Genomic DNA, 23,663 nt, shown 5'->3' with positions numbered 1-23,663 from the left:
GGCAGCACAATTAACCCATAGTCTAACCAGGACGGGTCAAAGCGAAATCCCGTCCTGGATCATGACAGCAAAGTTCTGAGTTCCGGGGGAAGCCCAATGCAAAGTTCTGAGTTCCGGGGGAAGCCCAATGCAAAGTTCTGAGTTCCGGGGGAAGCCCAATGCAAAGTTCTGAGTTCCGGGGGAAGCCCAATGCAAAGTTCTGAGTTCCGGGAGAAGCCCAATGCAATGTACAGAGTTCAGGGGGAAGCCTGATGCAAAGTTCTGAGTTCCGGGAGAAGCCCAATGCAATGTACAGAGTTCAGTGGGAAGCCCAATGCAAAGTTCGGAGTTCCTAGGGAAGCCCAATGCAAAGTTCTGAGTTCCGGGGGAAGCCCAGTGCAATGTTCAGAGTTCAGGGGGAAGCCTGATGCAAAGTTCAGAGTACTGGGGAAAGTCCGGTGCAAAGTTTGGAGTACTGGAGGAAGTCCGTAGCAAAGTTCTGAGTTCCAGTGGTAGTTTGTTGCAAAGTTCAGGATTCCAGAGGTAGTCACTTGCAAAGTTTGGAGTACCAGAGAAAGTCTGTTGCAAAGATCGGAGTTCTGGGGAAAGTCTGTTGCAGAGAGAGAATTTTTTTTCCAGATCCAAAGTTCAGGTTTCCATTATTTTAAGTGAGTTTTGGGTGCAGCTCTGGTACCTGACCAGAACTCTGGCCTAAAGTTTGGGTTGAGTACCAGAACCCGAATGTCCATAGGTTCACTCATCCCTAGTGAAGACAAATGTTCCCATTATTGAGATAGATGGTGCTAATATGAGTCTATGGAGAAGGAAGGGGTAGTAGCTAGAGGCTGACAGACATTCTGCTGACATTTCTTCTGAAACGACTGTTACATTTCTGCATAGAACTTTATGAGCACCAACTGTCATCTTCTACCTCAGTTATGGGAATATTTGTATTCACTGAAGAAACTTTTTGCCCATGAATTGAGAATTTTGAGAATGAATAATCAGTTCTGGAATAGAAAGAAGATTTCTCTGGTAAGATACATTACAAAGTTTCTTATTTTCACATGTGCTATTGATTTAGGAAGAAAAAAAATGATGGTTACGCTTTAAGAAATTTGGGCATTTTTTTCCTTGCTCATTTTCGATCACACTATCTATATTAAAAAGTAATTCTGAAATCTTGCACTTTTCACTCCGAGCCTCATTGTAGACTGACATTTCCTGTTCTGTAGAGATCGCTCATCATTCATCTCTCATCATCACAATCGACAAAAAAACAATCTCAGATGACCCCTAAATACTGATAACATTCAGAACAAGTGATATCACAGGTCACCTCCTCCACCTCCCTGCACAATGACATCTGCACAGGTCACAGAGCATGCCCGCAACACTTTTCTTACAATTGTCAATAAATGATAATCACAGCTCACCTTCTCTCCCTCTCTAGATGATGATGTCTACACAGATTACATAGTATGACCACAACACTCGCCTATAGAATTCAAAAAATGATAATCACAGCTCACCTTCTCCCCCTCCCTGCACAATGATGTCTGTACAGAGGAATCTCAACTCACATCCTATTCCTCTTTTCACAGTGACTTCTGTGCAGAAGATGCCCACAATTTATATACAGTGTATATATATAAAAACTGGAATTGATAATAAAGCAAAATCTAATGAGTTAGGTTTATTTTTATGCAAATTTTCAGACACCACTCCCCCTTGACATTCAGTGGGCAGGTATGCCATTGTAACCTCCATTAGTTTATCCTTATCTTTCTTCGGACAACTTGTGTCCCTTGTGTCCTGACATCGCACAGTCTGGAGTCAGTCGATGGTGTAACAATGGGTTACATCAGATCCTTCCATCTTATCCTCGTAGATTACAGCTGCAAGACATCAAACCAAATAATGGATTTTTCATTCAGCTCTTGGGTCTCTTCCAAAGCCTCATTTAGTCAATCAATCTAAAGCCTGATCTCTGACCTCCCTGCCCCCCCCCCCCCCCCCGGTCTCAGGGGAGACGCTTCCCTTTATGGGCTCCATGACACGACTCCGCAGATTTAATATTGGTCACATTACAGATAGGATTTGGCCGGAGATGTGGATGGAGGATTCTCTTGTCTATAACCTTTCTGTTTAACATCACAAATGATGAGATTACTGGCTGGATTATTATTATTGTTATTATTATTATTATTATTTATTGTTATAGCGCCATTTATTCCATGGCGCTTTACATGTAAGGAGGGGTATACATAATACATACAAGTACAGTAATCTTAAACAATACAAGTCATAACTGGTACAGGAGGAGAGAGGACCCTGCCCGCGAGGGCTCACAATCTACAAGGGATGGGTGATAATACAGTAGGCGAGGGTAGAGCTGGTCGTGCAGCGGTTTGGTCGATCGGTGGTTACTGCAGGTTATAGGCTTGTCGGAAGAGGTAGGTCTTCAGGCTCTTTTTGAAGGTTTCAATGGTAGGTGAGAGTCTGATATGTTGTGGTAGAGAGTTCCAGAGTAGGGGGGATGCGCGAGAGAAATCTTGTATGCGATTGTGAGAAGAGGAGATAAGAGGGGAGTACAGAAGGAGATCTTGTGAGGATCGGAGGTTGCGTGCGGGAAAGTACCGGGAGACGAGGTCACAGATGTATGGAGGAGACAGGTTGTGGATGGCTTTGTATGTCATGGTTAGGGTTTTGTAATTGAGTCTCTGGGAAATTGGGAGCCAGTGAAGGGATTGACAGAGGGGAGAAGCTGGGGAATAGCGGGGGGACAGGTGAATTAGTCGGGCAGCAGAGTTTAGAATAGATTGGAGGGGTGCGAGAGTGTTTGAGGGGAGGCCACAGAGCAGGAGGTTGCAGTAGTCAAGGCGAGAGATGATGAGGGCATGGACTAGGGTTTTTGCAGATTCTTGGGTGAGGAATGAACGGATTCGTGAAATATTTTTGAGTTGAAGTCGGCAGGAAGTGGAAAGGGTTTGGATATGTGGTTTGAAGGAGAGATCAGCGTCAAGGATTACTCTGAGACAGCGAGCTTGTGGGACTGGGGAGAGTGGGCAGTCATTTACTGTAATTGATAGGTTCGTAGGGGGGGCCACGTGAGATGGGGGAAAGGTGATGAATTCTGTTTTGTCCATGTTGAGTTTCAGAAATCTAGCGGAGAAGAAGGATGAAATAGTGGACAGACATTGAGGGATTCTGGTTAGTAGGGAGGTGATATCTGGTCCAGAGATGTAGATCTGTGTGTCGTCAGCGTAGAGATGATACTGAAAGCCATGAGATTCTATGAGCTGTCCCAGGCCAAAGGTGTAAATAGAGAACAGCAGGGGCCCAAGGACTGAACCTTGTGGGACTCCGACAGATAGGGGGCGAGGTGAGGAGGTGGTGTGTGAGTGGGAGACGCTGAATGTCCGGTCTGTTAGGTATGATGAGATCCAGGATAGGGCCAAGTCTGTGATGCCGAGGGATGAGAGGGTCTGTAATAATAGGGAATGGTCCACTGTGTCAAAGGCAGCCGACAGGTCCAGGAGAAGGAGGACAGAGTAGTGTCGCTTGCTCTTGGCGGTTAAGAGGTCATTGGTGACCTTAGTAAGGGCAGTTTCAGTGGAGTGGTGTGACCGGAAGCCAGATTGTAAGCGGTCGAAGAGGGAGCAAGAAGAGAGATGGGAGGACAGTTCAAGGTAGACGTGTTGTTCCAGTAGCTTGGAGGCGTAGGGGAGAAGTGATATAGGGCGATAGTTAGATACAGAGGATGGGTCAAGAGAGGGCTTTTTGAGGATAGGTGTGATGGAGGCATGTTTAAAGCTTGAGGGGAAAACACCAGTTGTTAGTGATAGGTTGAAGAGATGGGTTAGGGTTGGGATGAAGACTGTGGTGAGGTTTGGTATGAAGTGGGATGGGATCGGGTCGAGTGCACAGGTGGTGAGATGTGATCTTGAGAGTAGAGTGGAGAGCCGATCTTCTGTAATGGTGGAGAAGTTGGTTTTGAAGGTGAAGGGCTGGGAAGTTGGGGGGAAGGGCTCTGGGGGTTGTTGACCAAAACTGTCTCTGATGTTATCAATCTTCTGCTTGAAAAATGAGGCAAAGTCTTCAGCTGAGATGAGTGGGGAGGGAGGAGGTGCTGGGGGGCGAACGGAGAATTAAAGGTGTTGAACAACTGTTTAGGGTTGTGAGACAGGGAGGATATGAGAGATGAGAAGTAGGTTTGTTTAGCTGTGGCGAGTGTGGTCTTGAAAGTAGTGAGGGACTGTTTGAATGCGATGAAGTGCTCGTTGGAGTGGGATCTTTTCCATCTACGCTCAGCAGCCCTGAAAGCTCGCCTCAGCTCTTTGGTCAGGCTGGTGTGCCAGGGCTGTCTGTTGATTTTGCAAGTTTTGGTATGTGTAAGTGGGGCAGCGGATTCCAAAGCTACAGCTATTGTGGTGTTATATAGAGCGGCAGCGTCATCCGCATTGTGTAAGGAACTTATATCTGTAAGAGGGAGGAGGGATTCAGAGAATGAGTGTAGGTCAAGGTGTTTAAGATTCCTGCGAGGGTGTGAAAGTTTGTGGGGTGGGGATTGTAGACATGGAGTGAAGAGGGAAGAGAATGTGAGAAGGTTGTGGTCAGAGAGAGGAAGAGGTGAGTTAGAGAGGTTAGATAGGGAGCAGAGGCGGGTGAAGATGAGGTCCAGTGTGTGGCCATCTTTGTGGGTGGCTGTAGAAGACCATTGAGTGAGGCCGAAGGAGGAAGTGAGAGATAGGAGTTTAGTGGCAGCTGAGAGGGAAGTGTCAATGGGGATGTTGAAGTCGCCCATGATGATAGTAGGGATGTCAGCGGAAAGGAAATGAAGTAACCAGGTGGTGAAGTGGTCAAAGAAGGTGGCGGCTGGCCCTGGGGGGCGGTAGATGACAGCCAGTTGGATGTTAGAGGGGGAGTAGATGCGCACAGAGTGCACCTCAAAGGAAGGGAGGGTAACAGAGGATGGCAGTGGGATTGGGGTGAAGGAGCAGGTATCTGACAGGAGAAAACCAACTCCTCCGCCATGTTTGCTGCTGGGGCGGGGGGTGTGAGAAAGGTTGTGAACCTGGCTGGATGTGAACTTCCACAGATAAAAGCCATCCAGTGATTCCCACAGAAAAATACTGATGCAGCAGAGTAATAATGAAAAAAGTATATAGATGTACTCAGCACTAAGAACTGTAGCTTTATGGAAAACCACATGTGACGTAAATGACCCGATGAAGCAGAGAAATACACTGAGATTATACTACTTTCTAGTTAGTGTGTTTTCTCACCCCAGAGCTGGATTCACAGCAACACTGCTCAGTACTGCAGTATAATGTCCTCCGTGCTGCTGCTTCTGCACATGTACTACATAAAGATAGGAGAGCAGGTATGCCTTCTGTCTGTGTATGGGAGAATTTATAGCATCTGTTCTTCACCCACTAGCTCAGAGACAATTAAAAAAAAAAGAGAGATAGGATCTGTGGAGGGGAAAACTGCTGAAAAATACAAGACAGAAATAATGTCATTCTGAAAAGTCACCTTGGAGCCCATCAGTCCCAATTCTAAATCTCCAACAGGTCCCCTAACTAGATCAGGGCTTTAATAGTACTGGACTTTTCATAAGGCACGAGAGGATCTTTTAGCCCCTGACCCCTAAGTTCCAGCTCCCAAGTGCAACTGTAATTACAGCTATGGCTCTGGCTCCAAAGAGGCTATCCGGTCTTCTGTAAAGTTTATAATAAAAAGTTCTATAACTTTCCAACAGAATTTGCATATCATTTTCTTAGGATTTGTCTAAGATCTCTGCTTGCTGTCCATGAACCGCGCGGCATGTAAATGTGGTTATTCTATTAGATATCAATACTCTTGTATTAAAGATAACACAAAAGAAGCTTCTATAATTTACTGTTTATGATATGTATTGTTAAAGTCACATCCTGGGTTAAGCTGCTACACCAATCGAATTGCTGGAAATTATGGATTATGCTTCTCTTGAGCTTTTTCTAGGGCACAATTTTGGGAGGCATTGCAGCTTGTAAGATTGGAGTTCCTTCCGGTTATAGAAATCTATGGCACTATCTGGAACCATAGTGTACTATACACAAATATATATAGAGTGTATGATAACGCATAATGAACAGGTCTTACCTGCCTTTCACATTACATCCACAAGGTGGCGACAAATTAATGTAATGCAATGGCAATGGTGAGCAGCATGGGCACCAGTCATCAGCTGACACAATGGCACCTGACATACAAAACTGTGCAAAAGTTTTAGGCAGGCGCAAATTTTTTTTTAGCAAAGTAAGAATCCATCCAAAATAGAAGCGTTAATAGTTTTTTCTTTATCAAATAACAAAATGCAAAGTGAATGAACAAAAGAGAAAACTAAATCAGATCAATATTTGGTGAAAGTCCTTGATTTTCATCTCTTCTTCTCGGTAATTTTCACTTGTACAATTTTTGAAGGATCTCAGAAGGAGATTGTTCCAAACATCTTGTAGCACTGCCCGCAGATCTTCTGTGTACGAGGCTTGTGCAGATCCTTCATGTGATCCCAGACAGACTGGATGATGTGAGATCAGGTCTCCGGGCCGGATCATCACCTCCAGGACTCCTCGATCTTAATGACAATGGCTGGATGTTGGGAGTCATTATTCTGCTGTAGAATATAGTTGGAGACGATCAGACCCGATACCTGATCGTATTGTATGATGGATAAGTCCGTCTTGGATCACATGAAGATACGGAAGGATTTGCTCATACACTGTTGATCTGGGATCAGTTCTTCAAGATGTTTGGAACAATCTCCTTCCAAGATCCTTTAAAAACTGTGTGCAAGTGACAAGTACTTAGAAGAATTGATAAAGATGAAGGGCGGTCACCGAATATTGAACTGATATAGATTTCTCTTTTGATCGTTCACTTTACATTTTGTTAATTGACAAAAATAAACTATTAACACTTCAATGTATGAAAACGTTTTAACTCTGCATGATGGGAGAGGGAGCTTTCAGCTGATGCTCCGTCTCCAATCATTCCCCCTCTGTGTCTGAGCTTTGTGCTGTGTAGTGCAGAGGGTCAGAAGATGCTGAGGAGTGTGGAGTATTAGAGGAGGCCCATTATACTGTATGGAGCACTATGTTGGGCCCATAATACTGTACAGAGCAATAAAAGGGGCCATAACACTGTATGGAACAATATGGGGGACCTAGTACACTGTATGGAGGACTATGTGGTGCCCGTAAAACTGTATGGAGGACTATGTGGTGCCCATATTACTGTATGGAGGACTATGTGGTGCCCATAATACTGTATGGAGGACTATGTGGTGCCCATAATACTGTATGGAGGACTGTGTGGTGCCTATAATGCTGTATGGAGGACTGTGTGGTGCCTATAATACTGTATGGAGGACTATGTGGTGCCCATAATACTGTATGGAGGACTGTGTGGTGCCTATAATACTGTATGGAGAACTATGTGGTGCCCATAATACTGTATGGAGGACTATGTGGTGCCCATAATACTGTATGGAGGACTATGTGTTGCCCATAATATTGTATGGAGGACTGTGTGGTGCCTATAATACTGTATGTAGGACTGTGTGGTGCCTATAATACTGTATGGAGGACTGTGTGGTGCCTATAATACTGTATGGAGGACTGTGTGGTGCCCGTAAAACTGTATGGAGGACTATGTGGTGCCCATATTACTGTATGGAGGACTATGTGGTGCCCATAATACTGTATGGAGGACTATGTGGTGCCCATAATACTGTATGGAGGACTGTGTGGTGCCTATAATGCTGTATGGAGGACTGTGTGGTGCCTATAATACTGTATGGAGGACTATGTGGTGCCCATAATACTGTATGGAGGACTGTGTGGTGCCTATAATACTGTATGGAGAACTATGTGGTGCCCATAATACTGTATGGAGGACTATGTGGTGCCCATAATACTGTATGGAGGACTATGTGTTGCCCATAATATTGTATGGAGGACTGTGTGGTGCCTATAATACTGTATGTAGGACTGTGTGGTGCCTATAATACTGTATGGAGGACTGTGTGGTGCCCATAATACTGTATGGAGGACTGTGTGGTGCCCATAATACTGTATGGAGGACTGTGTGGTGCCTATAATACTGTATGGAGGACTGTGTGGTGCCTATAATACTGTATGGAGGACTGTGTGGTGCCCATAATACTGTATGGAGGACTGTGTGGTGCCCATAATACTGTATGGAGGACTGTGTGGTGCCTATAATACTGTATGGAGGACTGTGTGGTGCCTATAATACTGTATGGAGGACTATGTAGTGCCCATAATACTGTATGGTGGACTGTATAGGAGGAAAACGACTTTCCAAGGGCTGCAAAGTTATGAGATATGCTCTTTTGTGACTCCGCAGAGTATTAAGGTTTTTTTGCCGGTCGCTGTGTATCTCGGTTCCAATGCAGAATTTCAGATAGATTTCTTAATTTATTAGAATTACTATTAGCTCCCCCTAGTGCTGTAGTGATGCCCCCTGCCCCATGATGCCTTTTCCTGTATATCATGCTCCGGGTGCTTCCTACGACCATTATCCGCCGGTGTACACTGCACATTGGACAGCTGCGCCAGACTTCACTGCTGGCATATTATTTTCCAGACAGTTGACCTAGTGGAACCTCGGAGATGTAATCCCGGCGGAGTACACTCCGAGTACAGTCCGCCGCTCTCCCCACTGCCCTGACATGTACAATCCTCTCTGTCTGGAGGTCTGACATATTGAACCTGCCTGGCGAGTGGACTGAGAGCTGAAAACGCGGCAGATAATTCCCAGTCCAGCATTTATATTGTTACCGAGAATTCTGTATCCTTCATCAAGCAGCAAAATGTAGCAATGTAACAAGGGAGAAGAGGAGCCGAAGTGAAGCTGCACAATACAAGATCAGATCCTTCCCGATAGGCTCGGTCTTCTAATTGACCACCATTTTCAAGATCTCTTCTTGCTGTCAACAAATAATAACCTTAATTATTTACAAAATCATTTAGGAAACACCTTGCTCCTATGCTCAAATTTTTTTTGCCTGAACCCCAAAGCCCGAGGCTGCACCCCTGAGGGGCTCTGATGACAATCAGTCCCTGTCAGCTTAATCAGCAGCAGTGAAACTATACTACAACTATTTAAAGGGAATCTGTCAGCAGGTTTTTACTGCGCCATCTGAGAGCTGCATGTCGCAGGAAATGTGCCCCTGATTCCAACAATATGTCACTTGATGAGCGTCTTCCCGACATTTTGATAAAAAAAATCTATCCCTATTTTCTCTTTGGCAGATCTAGCAGTTCTTTAACCCCTTCACCCCCAAGGGTGGTTTGCACGTTCATGACCGGGCCAATTTTTACAATTCTGACCACTGTACCTTTATGAGGTCATAACTCTGGAACGCTTCCATGGATCCCGGTGATTCTGACATTGTTTTCTCGTGACATATTGTACTTCATGTTAGTGGTAAAATTTCATTCAAATAACTTGCGTTTATTTGTGAGAAAAACAGAAATTTGGCGAAAATTTTGAAAATTTCGCAATTTTACAACTTTGAATTTTTATGCCCTTAAATCACAGAGATACGGCACGCAAAAAACATGATAACTAACATTTCCCACATGTTTACTTTACATCAGCACAATTTTGGAACCAAATTTTTTTTTTGTTAGGAAGTTATAAGGGTTAAAAGTTGACCAGCGATTTCTCATTTTTACAACACCATTTTATTTTTAGGACCACATCACATTTGAAGCCACTTTGAGGGGTCTATATGATAGAAAATATCCAAAAGTGACACCATTCTAAAAACTGCACCCCTTAAAGTGCTCAAAACCACATTCAAGAAGTTTATTAACCCTTTAGGTGCGTCACAGGAATTTTTTTGAATATTTAAAAAAAAAATGAACATCTAACTTTTTTTCATAAAAAAAATACTTCAGGTTCAATTTTTTTTATTTTACCAAGGGTAACAGGAGAAATTGGACTGCAAAAGTTATTGTGCAATTTGTCCTGAGTACGCAGATACCTGATATGTGGGGGGGAACCACTGTTTCGGTGCATGGCAGAGCTCAGAATGGAAGGAGCGCCGTTTGACTTTTTCAATGCAAAATTGGCTGTAATTCAGATTGGACGCCATGTCACGTTGTGAGAGCCACTGATGTAACTAAACAGTGGAAAGCCCCCCAAGTGACCCCATTTTGGAAACTAGACCCCCCAAGGAACTTATCTAGATATGTGGTGAGAACTTTGAACCCACAAGGGCTTCACAGAAGTTTATAACGTACAGCGGTACAATTAAAAAATCATATTTTTTCCACAAAAATGATCTTTTCACCCCAATTTTTATTTTCCCAAGGGTAACAGGACCCTAAAAGTTATTGTGCAATTTGTCCTGAGTACGCTGATACCCCACATGTGGGGGTAAACCACTATTTGGGCGCATGGCAGAGCTCGGAAGGGAAGCAGCGCCATTTGACGTTTTTGGCTGGAATTGAGATCGGACACCATGTCGCGTTTGGAAAACCCCTGATGTACCAAAACAGTGGAAACCCCCCACAAATGACACCATTTTGGAAACTAGACCCCCTAAGGAACTTATCTAGATGTGTGGTGAGAACTTTGAACCCCCATGGGCTTCACAGAAGTTTATAACATAAAGCCATGCAATTAAAAAATCATATTTTTTGCACAAAAATGATCTTTTCACCCTCAATTCTTATTTTTCCAAGGGTAACAGGACCGTAAAAGTTATTGTGCAATTTGTCCTGAGTACGCTGATACCCCACAAGTGGGGGTAAACCACTATTTGGGCGCATGGCAGAGCTCGGAAGGGAAGCAGCGCCATTTGACGTTTTTGGCTGGAATTGAGATCGGACACCATGTCGCGTTTGGAAAACTCCTGATGTACCAAAACAGTGGAAACCCCCCACAAATGACACCATTTTGGAAACTAGACCCCCTAAGGAACTTATCTAGATGTGTGGTGAGCACTTTGACCCCCCCAGTGCTTCACAGAAGTTTATAATGCCTGGGCGTGAAAATAAAAAATTCGTATTTTTTCCACAAACATGATCTTTTAGTCACCATTTTTTTATTTTCCCAAGGGTACCAGGAGAAATTGGACCCCAAAAGTTGTTGTCCAATTTGTCCTGAGTATGCTGATACCCCATATGTGGGAGAAAACTACTGTATGGGCACACGTCGGGGCTCGGAAGGGAAGTAGTGACGTTTTGGAATGCAGGCTTTGATGGAATGGTCTGCGGGTGTCATGTTGCCTTTGGAGAGCCCCTAATGTACCTAAACAGTGGAAACCCCCCACAAATGACACCATTTTGTAAACTAGACCCCCCAAGGAACTTATCTAGATGTGTGGTGAGCACTTTGAACCCCCCAGTGCTTCACAGAAGTTTATAACGTCCGGGCGTGAAAATAAAAAATTCGTATTTTTTCCACAAACATGATCTTTTAGTCCCCATTTTTTTATTTTCCCAAGGGTACCAGGAGAAATTGGACCCCAAAAGTTGTTGTCCAATTTGTCCTGAGTATGCTGATACCCCATATGTGGGAGAAAACTACTGTATGGGCACACGTCGGGGCTCGGAAGGGAAGTAGTGACGTTTTGGAGTGCAGACTTTGATGGAATGGTCTGCGGGTGTCATGTTGCCTTTGGAGAGCCCCTAATGTACCTAAACAGTGGAAACCCCCCACAAATGACCCCATTTTGAAAACTAGACCCACTAAGGAACTTATCTAGATGTGAGGTGAGCACTTTGAACCCCCAAGGGCTTCACAGAAGTTTATAATGCCAGGGCATGAAAATAAAAAAATCTTATTTTTTCCAGAAACATGATCAATTAGTCCCCAATTTTTTCATTTTCCCAAGGGTAACAGGAGAAATTGGACCCCCAAAAGTTGTTGTCCAATTTGGCCTGAGTACACTGACACCCCATATGTGGGAGAAAACTACTGTATGGGCACACGTCGGGGCTCGGAAGGGAAGCAGTGACGTTTTGGAATGCAGACTTTGATGGAATGGTCTGCGGGTGTCATGTGCGTTTGGAGAGCCCCTGATGTACCTAAACTATTTAAACTCCCCACAAGTGACCCCATTTTGGACAGTAGACCCCCCACGGAACTTATCTAGATGTGTGGTGAGCACTTTGAACCCCCAAGTGCTTCACAGAAGTTTATAACACTCGGACGTGAAAATAAAAAAATCATTTTTTTCCACAAAAATGATATTTTTGCCCCCAATTTTTTATTTTCCTAAGGGTAACAGGAGAAATTGGACCCCAAAAATTGTTTTGCAATTTGTCCTGAGTAGGCTGATACCCTACATGTGGGGGTAAAACACTGTCTGGGTGCATGGCAGAGCTTGGAAGGGAAGGAGCACCATTTGACTTTTTCAACTCAGAATTGGCTGGAATTGAGATCAGACGCCATGTTGCATTTGGAGAGCCCCTGATGTGCCCAAACAGTGGAAACCCCCCAATTATAATTCCAACCCTAACCCCAACACACCCCTAATCCTAATCTGAGCCCTAACCCTAGCCCTAACCCTAGCCCTAACCCTAGCCCTAACCCTAGCCCTAACCCTAATCCTAATGGGAAAATGGAGATAAATACTTTTTTTTTAATTTTATTATTTTTCCCTAACTAAGGGGGTGATAACGGGGGGTTTGATTTACTATTTATGGCGGTTTTTATTTTTGGCGGCTGTCGCACGCTAAAAGACGCTTTTTATTGTAAAAATAGTTTTTGCATCACCACATATTGAGAGCTATAATTTTTCCGTATTTTGACCCACCGAGTCATGTGATGTCTTATTTTTTGCGGGACGAGTTGACGTTTTTATTGGTATCATTTTCGGGCATGTGACATTTTTTGATCGCTTTTTATTCCTATTTTTGGGACGCAGAATGAACAAAAACCAGCGTTTCATGAATTTCTTTTGGGGGGGTGCGTTTACACCGTTCCGCGTGCGGTAAAATTGATAAAGCGGTTTTATTCTTCGGGTCAGTACGGTTACAGCGATACCTCATTTAGGTCGTTTTTTTATGTTTTTGTCGGTTTTATGCAATGAAAACTATTTTATATAAAAAATAATTATTTTTGCATCGCTTTATTCTGCGAGCTATAACTTTTTTATTTTTTCGCTGATGATGCTGTGTGGTGGCTCGTTTTTTGCGGGACAAGATGACGTTTTCAGCGGTACCATGGATATTTATATGCATCTTTTTGATCGCGCGTAATTACACTTTTTGTTTGGCAGTATGATAATAAATCATTATTTTTTGCTTCGTTTTTTTATTTTTATTTTTTAAGGGGTTCGCTAAAGGGGTTAACTAATGGGACAGTTTTATAGGGCGGGTCATTACGGACACGGCGATGCCTAATATGTGTACTTTTATTGTTTTTTTTTTATTATTATTTCCAAAAAATGGATTTATTGGGGGGAATATTTTTTTTTTTTTTTCTAATTTATTTGGCGATTTTTTTTTAATTATTTTAAGTTTTTTTTATTTTTTTTTTACTTTATTAAATAGTCCCAGGTGGGACATCACTGTCCTGTGACAGATCGCTGATCTGTCACATCACAGATCACTGTGACAGATCAGCGATCTGACACAGGCACTGCAGAAGGCTTCCTCATGCCTGCGCTTTGCAGGCACTGAGGAAGCCAGCTTCCTCAGGCCCCCGAAGGCCCCCGTCGCCATCTTGGATTCGGGGGCCTGGAGGAAAGGAGCCCCCCGCAGCAACGCTGCACATTGCGCTGCCGTGGGGGGCTCAGGGAAGCACGGAGGGAGCCCCCTCCCTGCCGATGCTTCCCTTTAACCCCCGGTACACTGCGATCATGTTTGATCGCGGTGTGCAAGGGGTTAACGTGTCGGGGGCGGTCCGTGACCACGTGGGCGCCGCTGATCGCGCTAGACGTACTATCCCGTCCATGGGTATAGGGGCCCAGGTCCCATGGACGGGATAGTACGTCGGATGGCAGAAAGGGGTTAATACTGAGCTCTGTATAACCCCTCCCACACCACTGATTGCCTGCTTTCTGTGTGCACTGTGCATAGGCAGAAAGATGACAATCAATGGTGGGGGCGGGATTATGCAGAGCTAGTGAATATGGAGGACTACCTGGCACTTGGTTCCTTTAGTCAGGGCTGGGACAAGGTATTTTGATGCCCTACAGTAGACAGAAGAAGTCAATGGCATTCCCCCAGCCCCACACACCCACCCCAAAGCAAAGGAATGGGTCGGAGACTAAGGTAACATGACCCCGAAGGTGTCCTATATTTTCAATGTCAAATCCAAGGATAGTCATGGAAACGAAATTAACTGATCTAATCAGGGCACCATTTGGTTTCAATTAAGGTGTCTAGCATGTGGCTGATATCCTAATGGAAAATAAATAGACCCACATTATAGATAGAGAGATATGTCTGATGCTTTTTGTGTCTGTCATGCTACACATACAACTTGCACAAAACTGATAGTGGTTCTGGTTACATATTCCAGTTCTGGTGACAAATTCATGTAGTGATAGTTGTCCTGGTCCTGTGTTCATGTTGTTCTGATGATTTTGGTGATATATTCATCAGAAGAACCATCATCAGTGCATGAATACCAAACTAAAATCATCATCATAACATAGAGCACAAGAGCCATCAATATTACATGAACATGATACCTGAAACATCATCACTAAATAAATACGTCACCACAACCACCATCAATATATGGATACATCATCAGACCAACCATTAGTACATGAATACATCACGAGATTCACCATTAGTACATCAATACATCACTAGATCTAACATCAGCACATGAATACATCATCAGGACAACCATCAGTACATGAATACATCATGAGATCCACCATTAGTACATCAATACATCACTAGATCTAACATCAGCACATGAATACATCACTAGATCCACGATCAGTACATGAATACATCACTAGATCTAACATCAGTACATGAATACATCACTAGAACAACATCAGTACATGAATACATCACTAGAACCACCATCAGTACATGAATACATCACTAGAACCACCATCAGTACATGAATACATCACTAGAGCCACCATCAGTACATGAATACATCACCAGAACCATCATCAGTACATGAATTCATCACCAGAACCATCATCAGTACATGAATTCATCAACAGAACCACAATAAGTACATGAATACATGACCAGATCCAAAAGTAATTGAATACAAAAACCAAGTCTAGAACAACAATCAATTATAATAACAAGGCAGCCCCATAAACAATTGTTTCACATGAACTCACAACCCTTCACCTCCCAGTATGTCCTTAACCATTAGGTTGTTATTAGCCATCATCAGAATGGGGACCATACAAGAGCCACAGTGCTGATAAGAATTAGTCAGAATCACAAATAAACATTTACATCCAGGTATCTTATGGATTATACTGCATTTTCTCTCTTTCTTTTCATCTCCATCTTGTCTAGATACCATGATGACTTTTCACATCCACAGCTGTTCTCTGCAGACCTCTCTCTTCTCTGGTCTTTTGCTGCACTTTCCAATACAGTGCCCTTAAAAATAATAGTGTTATTAAACTGCCCTCTGCATAAAAATATCTGTACCCTAAATAAGCCTCATATGGTATATGACCTCCACATTGTCCGCCTTAATGTGCTACACCTACCGCACTGCCATTATCAGCCGCCACACCATCCGCCCTTATGAACCACAGCCAATACCATGCTATCCGCTCTCTAATACACTTTCTTTATCTCTACACTGTCCTCACCATACTAACCCCTCTACCTATTGTGCCTCCATTTCATGCTGTCTCCTCTCTAATTTTCCATTACACTTTCTATATCTCCACACTGTCCCTCACCATGCTAACCCCTCTATATATTGTGCCTCCATTTCACGGTGTCCCCTCTCCATATCCATTTTTCCCCTTTCACACTTTGCCCTCATACTGCACACCACGCTGCCCTCTTCATTCCGTAACCACTCCTCACACTGTCCCCTACACAGTATTGTGGTCACAGCCGCCCATACAGTATGATATCCACAACAAGCCCCCAATATATAGTATGGTCACCACCACATCCCTCATATATAGTATGTACTCCACCACAGCCCGCCATAAATAGTATGATGTCCAAAACAGTCTCCCATGTACAATATACTATGATGGCCCCTGCAGCACCCCAAACAGTGTGATATTCTTATTCACCACAAACCCATATCTAGTAAGATCACCATAACCCTCAGTATAATGACCTCCACAGTCCCATATACAGTATGGTCACCACAGCTCCTCATATACTTTGCTGTCCTCTCACACAATCCCTCATTTCATGGCCTCCTGTACAGCCCTTCCTTTTATACCCCCTTGCACAGTCCCTCATTTCATGGAACCCTTGTACAGCACCTCATTGTATGCCCCCTGCACAGCCCCTCATTTTATACCTGCTTGCATAGCCCTTCATTTCATGCTTCCCTGCACAGCCCCTCATTTATGCCCCACTAACAGACCCTCATTTTATGCCTCCCTGCACAGCTCCTCATTTTATGACACTCTGCAAAGACCCTTATTTTATACCCCCTGCAAAGCCCCTAATTTTATGCCCCCTTGTACAGCCTCTCATTTCATGCTTCACTGTGCAGCCCCTCATTTTATGCCCCCTGCACAGTACCTCATTTTATGCCCCCCTGCACAGGCCGGGCGGCCGCAGGCATTCAGCAATCTTTTTTTCATGGGTAGGTACGAGGTAGCGCCGGCAGTCCAATACTAAAATAATTTGTCAATAGGGTCTGATAGCTGGAATCCCCTCAGTCTGGAGATTGGTGCTATGCAGAGCCCCATCAGACTGAAGCAGAGATAGGTCTGTGCACCATTGCTCCTTTCCGATGGAGGCTAGGCACAGCCCCCTGTTCTCCACATTAGTGGGTATCTCAGCTATTATCTCCATCCTCTATCTTATGTGTAGGGGATGCCTTCAATCTTAGGAAAACCCCTGTAATCCAGAAAGACATCAAACTTATTAACGACCAAGGCATTTTTTTTCCTTTTTTCGTTTCTGCATTCAAACTTTTTTTTACCCATTTACACCATCGTTCCGTGTACTTTCCCCTATTTACTGGGCCGTAAGAAGGGAATTCGACTGACCTATGGACTGGTCTGCAGCAGGAAGGTAAATGTAAACTGTGCCGTAAAAGTGCTTGATGTGGACTGCTGTATATGTGTGTGGGGAGACAGCTAGAGACCGTAGAAGATGGTAAAATACTGGGTTTGGCCACTAGGGGGAGACCAAGAACAGCAGGAAAGGGAGACGGTGCAGTACTAAAGTTTGGCCACAAGATGGAAGCAGGGAGCAGTGAGGAAAGGGCTTAACAACAGCTTAAGGTTACGAAACCGCACAGTCATGGGGGGCGGAATAACAGGAACTCTAGAGGGGAATTCCCGGGGAGGGGAATAAATAGTCGGAGAAAGTTCCAGAAGCAAGCCAGTCCAGGGGGAGAAGCTCAGGAGAAGAAGAGGCAGAAGGAAGAGACGGACAGAAGGAGAAGCTCCGGTAGGGACGGAGGAGAGAGACCGTTAGGGGGGTGGCCCTGACAGGCGAGCCGCAGGACAGAGAAAGCCCGGGGGTACCTGATGGACGGACTCGGACAGGGGAAGTGCTGTGGCCGTGGGCCTAATGGCAGCCACAGTGAAAGAACCGCGAGGGAGATAACTGTAGAAGAGAATAAAAGTGAAGGGTACCCGGGCCTGTGCGTGGAAGTTGTCGCGCAGCGGCTGTGTGGTGCTCGGGTCGTGGAGAGGACGGCCAATAAAGAGGACCTGTTGAACGCAAATTAGTCTCTGCCTCAAGTCTTTTCGCGGCGGTGAAAAAGGACCACCCCCCAGTCGGCACACGATCCTACACTAGCATCAACTTTATTCCATGGAGCAGTAGGGACTTATAGGGTTTTTTTTCCATGATTTTGCTAAATGTTTCACTGTCCCTTCTGTGATATCCTGTACCTTGTTATTTGCCTTGACTTTCGACTTGCGGTGCAGGACAAATGATGAAGCAGAGCGGACAAGTTGATGGCCAGATGTAAGGAGGAGGCTTTTTCTGTTGTCAACCACCTTATATGCTATGGCTGATATTCATTACATCATCTAAGGGGGTTAAGCTGTCTGGAAATGAATTATCTCTGATTTTGGGAGCCCGGCTGAGTATAGCACCCAACACAATCGTTATGATGGATAGAACCATTAAAATGTAGAAACTTTCACCATTTCATCATTTGTCTTCAGGGGAAAATATGGACAGGATGAACCTAGGATACCCGTCTACTAAGGGACCCTCTACACTGCCCAATGGTCAGTCCAGCCATGGAGTACATAGCAGATTAGTGGAATTGATATCTTAGTGGAGGGGCTCTTTAAATGTAAGGAATTATCTGAATTTCCTTTGTGTGGAGGTTAAAACTGATATCTGCCCGAATCACCTCTTGGATTACCTAGAAATTCAGATCTATGTTCCTTTAAATTTCCCCAAGGCTAAAATAATTGCAGCAAGAGCCCATGTTCCAGGGAGCCTAACTGAGAGCGCAGGATAAATGACAGGTCTGTATTCTCCTGATCCCTTCTCCGCCATCTATGGCCAATTATGTTTTTTTTTCCCAAAAAATCTCCCGCCTTATAGCGCCGAGGTCTTAATGACTTGTACAATCAGGGGAGCACTAATAAGAAACAATGCTCAATAAAAATGAGGGATCTGCAGAAAGTGTCCGTCACATAATTACATATATTTTCAATTCAATTGCAAACCTGAAACTGTTCCCCAGGTAATGAATTGTCGACCATATTGTTTTAATTTGTTATCTCCAGCAAAAAAAAAAACTAGAAAAAGGTTTAAGTGGCTCAGTATATTAGAGACAGCACGGGGAACGACGGATCCGGGGAAGGCACTGTGACTTTATTATGTCGTACAGCACATTCTAATCCAGATAACGAGAAGGTTATCAGCAGTTTACTACATAAATATTTAGTCGTAAAGAGAAACGTGCGGCGCTGATCAGGCGCCATAAACCAACAATGCCGTAAATGTGGCCGCGGAGTCCTAGAGAGGACATCAATCCAAACATGAGGGAACAAGGGGACTGACGATCTGCTGGGAGGAGTGACCCCAATTACGGCGAGTAATCCCCTACAGACATAGATACAGTGATGGCGTGATGCTGAGCCAGATCTATTTATTATCTATCTATCTATCTATCTATCTATCTATCTTTCTTTCTTTCTTCCTTCTTTCCTTCTTTCTTTTCTTCCTTCTTTCTTTCCTTCCTTTCCTTCCTTCCTTCCTTTCCTTCCTTCCCTCCTTTCCTTCCTTCCTTCCTTCCTTCCTTCTATGCTTGTCTTTTACAAATCATCAAGTTCTGATACACTGATGATTGTTTTCCCCATTTTGTCCTTCTTCGTTATTTTCCAACTTTGAAAAGTGTTGAGAAACCTGACAAGAGAAAAAAACAAGAAAAAATATTCCACCTTCTGGTAGGATTTTCAAAATGATCTTTTTTCCATCAAAAGACGATTAAAAAGTGGACAGGATCAATAGCAGGCGACGCGTTTCGAACTGGGTCGTTTCAAACACGAGTGGTCGGCTCGTGGTTCCGTGCACGCTGGCTTTCTTTAAACTTCAACGGTCTCCGAGGATCCGCTCTGTAGACTCCATTAGGGCTCAGATCTACCATTGACACAACCCTTCCCCTGGTTGTATCCGGTGTAACTTTCACCTCCAGACAGTCCCAAATGTGCTGATTTATTACCAGGCGGCGTCCCCTGGATAGATGGTGTCAGTCTTAGCAGATGTGGGCCAGCGTGTTCCCGTCCCTTCCAGCTCATACAGCCCCGATGATTTCGGCCCCGGTAGTCGGACGTCCCCTCAGTACGTCTTTAATATCCAATAACGCTGATTCTGTTCCCACATCGGAGGACGTTCATCAGCGGCCGTTATATATCCCATTTTATTACGCTTAATAACTCATTGTAAAAAAAAAAGACCCTCGTAGATTCATTGAACCGCACAAATGTAGCCGTTATTGGACCAAACAAACAGAGTCGAGAGCGTAAAAGACTGTTAATAAGCTCGCTGTGCTCCAGAGTGATCGTCTCGCTGGAAAGTGCTGACGCGGCGTGTAATATATTGCATTGGAATAGACCGGCTTCATACAATTCACCTTATTTTCAGCCTCAAAAGATAAAAAAAAAACAACACAATAGCGAGTCCCGAGACAGGCGATGAAATATGAGCGTCTGCTGCCACGAATCCCGGGCGCTCCTAACAGTATGAGCCGGGTCACATGACTGCGCTTTAATTATTGGGCAAATTAAAAATGTTTGCATATAGTGCGCAGACTAATAACCGTTAGGAAAGAATAAACACCAATGTTCTCCGCTGAATAGATGGAGTAATTACTGCAGGGAAACCCTCCATTACAGCGCCATTACCCCCCTATACATTGTCTATAGGAGCAGATCCTGCACCATTTACATGGGGGCGGACTGTAAAGAATAGGATGGGATGGGGGAGGGAGGATTTATGCAACTAAACTTACTTGCACTTACAGGAAATGTAATATTAATCCCTGCACCCCGGGTTCTCTTTAATGCAACAGTCAGAAGTTAATTATAACTTCAGTTTTCTTTGCATGTTGAGTCCTTTTTTTCAATTTAATGGATCTTAGGATCCACTGATGTCATGGAAGGGGCCCATGAACCCTGAGGATTTGCATTTGAGTTAGTATCGGTAACTTATTTCTTTTCAGGGGACAATTTAATGCATTTTGGAGGTATTTCCATATATAACAGCCGAGTCAGTAAGTGGGTGGCTTGTAATACCACAAATCCCCTGCAGTGGGCAGTGCAGAAGAAATGAGCATCTTATAGCTGATCCCCCCCAGTGATCACAGTCGATCATCAGGATTTCATCACTTGCAATGTAAACTTATTGGTTTCCTTCTCTAATATTGCCATGCACAACAATGGAGGGGGCTGCCCAGATAATTGAAGCAGATTTTGAAGAATTAAATCTGTAAAAAAAAAAATTAAGTTTTATTTATTGACAGCAAGCAGAGATCTTGGAAACATGTGAATATAGGAAAACGCTACAGAGTCAATATGTGGTAGTGCGAAGACCAGGGAGATCCATGCACCAACGTCGAGGCGTTGTATGTGGTGGCATTTGGAGGAAATGAGGACCCAACAGCAGTCACTACTTTTTTTTTTTAATCTGATCTGGGATTCATTGGAAGGGTCTGAATTAATTTTAGTGGGATTTGAACTTCACGGGTTTGGACTGTTGTTTTTAATTAATTTTAAGGGTTTGGTCTGGGGTCTGAATCAATTTTAGGGTCTGGACTGGGATCTGAGTTTTAGGTGCTGGTCTGGGGTCTGAATTTTAGAGGTTTCCTCTGGGTCTCAATTAATTTTAGGGGTATGGTTTGGGGTCTGAGTTAATTTTAGGATCTGGACTGAGATCAGAATTTTAGGGGTCTGGTCTGGGGTATGAATTAATTTCAAGGGTATGGTGTGGAGGGGTCTGAGTTACTTTTAAGGGTATGGTGTGGGTTTGAGTTAATTTTAGGGGTCTGCCTGGGGTCTGAATTATAGGGGTTCACTCTGAGATCTGAATTAATTTCAGGGGTCTGGCCTTGGGTTTAAATTATTTTTATGGTCTGGTCTGAACTAAATTTAGCGTCTGGTTTAGGGGTCTGAATTAATTTTACAATGATGATCTGAAATGTTCATTAAATTTTTAGGGGTCTGATGCGAGCTCCCAATGAATTTTCAGGCTTCGGTTTAGGGTCCGATCTTTCGTTTGAATGCGTTTAGGGGGCTGGATAAGTTTAGGGGTCTGATATGGGGTCTGAATAAGTTTATGGGTCTGATCTGGGGGCTGGATAAGTTTATGGGTCTGATCTGGGGTCTGGATAAGTTTATTGGTCTGAACTGGGGTCTGGATAAGCTTAGGGGTCTGATGGGCTGGATAAGTTTAGGGGTCTGATCAGGGGTCTGGATAAGCTTAGGGGTCTGATGGGCTGGATAAGTTTATTGGTCTGAACTGGGGTCTGGATAAGCTTAGGGGTCTGATGGGCTGGATAAGTTTAGGGGTCTGATCAGGGGTCTGGATAAGCTTAGGGGTCTGATCTAGGATCTGGATAAGCTTAGGGGTCTGATCTGGGGTCTGGATAAGTTTAGGGGTCTGAGATTTTCCAGGGAATAAACTGTAACCACTCTTGATGTAAAGAGCTCTATGTCCATCTCGAACCCTTATGAAACCTACTAGGCAGACCCTCAATAATACAGGGGGGAACACCTCTGTTGTACATGGTCCCCACATCAGTGACCACACTGTCATCTCCGTAAATTACCCCAATATTTCTTATCATCCGCCTTATTTATTTAGAACCGATTCCATAGAAACGACATAAAGCAGAACAGTCGTCTCTTCCTGGCAGATTTATTTCGCAGGTGACGAGCCCGGGAGTCACTGCTCCAGATTATTATCCAGCCTCACTTTTCCCGGTGCCTTAATCCATTAGTAAAATATATTTTCTGTTCAGAACTGAACCTATAAACCGCGACCCGGGAACTTCCCTCTGATAATTGCGACTATTAGTCCGTCATTTCCATCTACTTGTTTATTGCACTTATTCCAACAAAATATTTTTCGATAGCCTATAATTTATCGTTTTCAAATTTTTTTTAAGTGGCTTCACTTTTACTTTCAAGCACCTGGATAAAACTAATTTACATGCAATAAAAAAAAAATGGAAATCGGGGGACATGTTCCCTCTTCTACATATAGTCCAGATGTCCTCAGATATAAGTATAATAGCCAGGTAGCGGTTTATCCTCATAGATCCTAATAAACTGCTGCTCTGATAATAAACAGCTAATATACTCTATATAACATAGTATTACCTTGTATGTTCATCCTGATCTTACTGGTTCATAAGTAAAATCCAAGAACTGCAGCAGACACCTCAGACATCCGGAACTAAACGCCTCTCTAGATCACTTAGGAAATGTTTAGCTGCTGCAGAAAATTTCCATCTGCAAATCTGCAGCAATCCATTTAATTTGAAGCCTAATATCACTGTGTGCAAAAGGTCAAAAAATAGGTCCGACGCCCTCTTACAAAAATTAAAGGATTTATCTGAAAATTATGATAAGGAAATAATAAAACAATGTTTACTCACCTGCTTTAAACCCTTTGGCTCCAGCCTCTTCTGTGGTTTCCGATGGCATCTTGTTTTCTGGTCACTTGGCTGATGAAACCTCAGATTTGCTGCAGTGTTGGTGGAGGGACTAGAACAGGACATTATCAGAGGCACATCAGGTAGCGGATGTGCTTTAAAACAGATGTATGTACACAGTATATTATTTTAATATTATTTTTATTTACATTCTCCTTCTGAAATGTTTTGTTTTAACTTCCGTCAAGTTTGGGTCAGTAAAGATTTACAAAAGCATGAATGCCAACCCAACAAAGGATTGTACGGAAAGCATAAAAGTCTCCACCAGTAAAGGTCAAACACATGCAGACAAGCATAGGAGAAAGAAGCAGTGCAGCAGAGCAGACTGG

This window comes from Dendrobates tinctorius, unplaced genomic scaffold, assembly GCF_039654945.1.
Source record: "Dendrobates tinctorius isolate UK_male_01 unplaced genomic scaffold, ASM3965494v1 ptg000138l, whole genome shotgun sequence".
Taxonomy (NCBI): domain Eukaryota; kingdom Metazoa; phylum Chordata; class Amphibia; order Anura; family Dendrobatidae; genus Dendrobates; species Dendrobates tinctorius.
Note: the sequence above shows the minus strand (reverse complement) of the source record.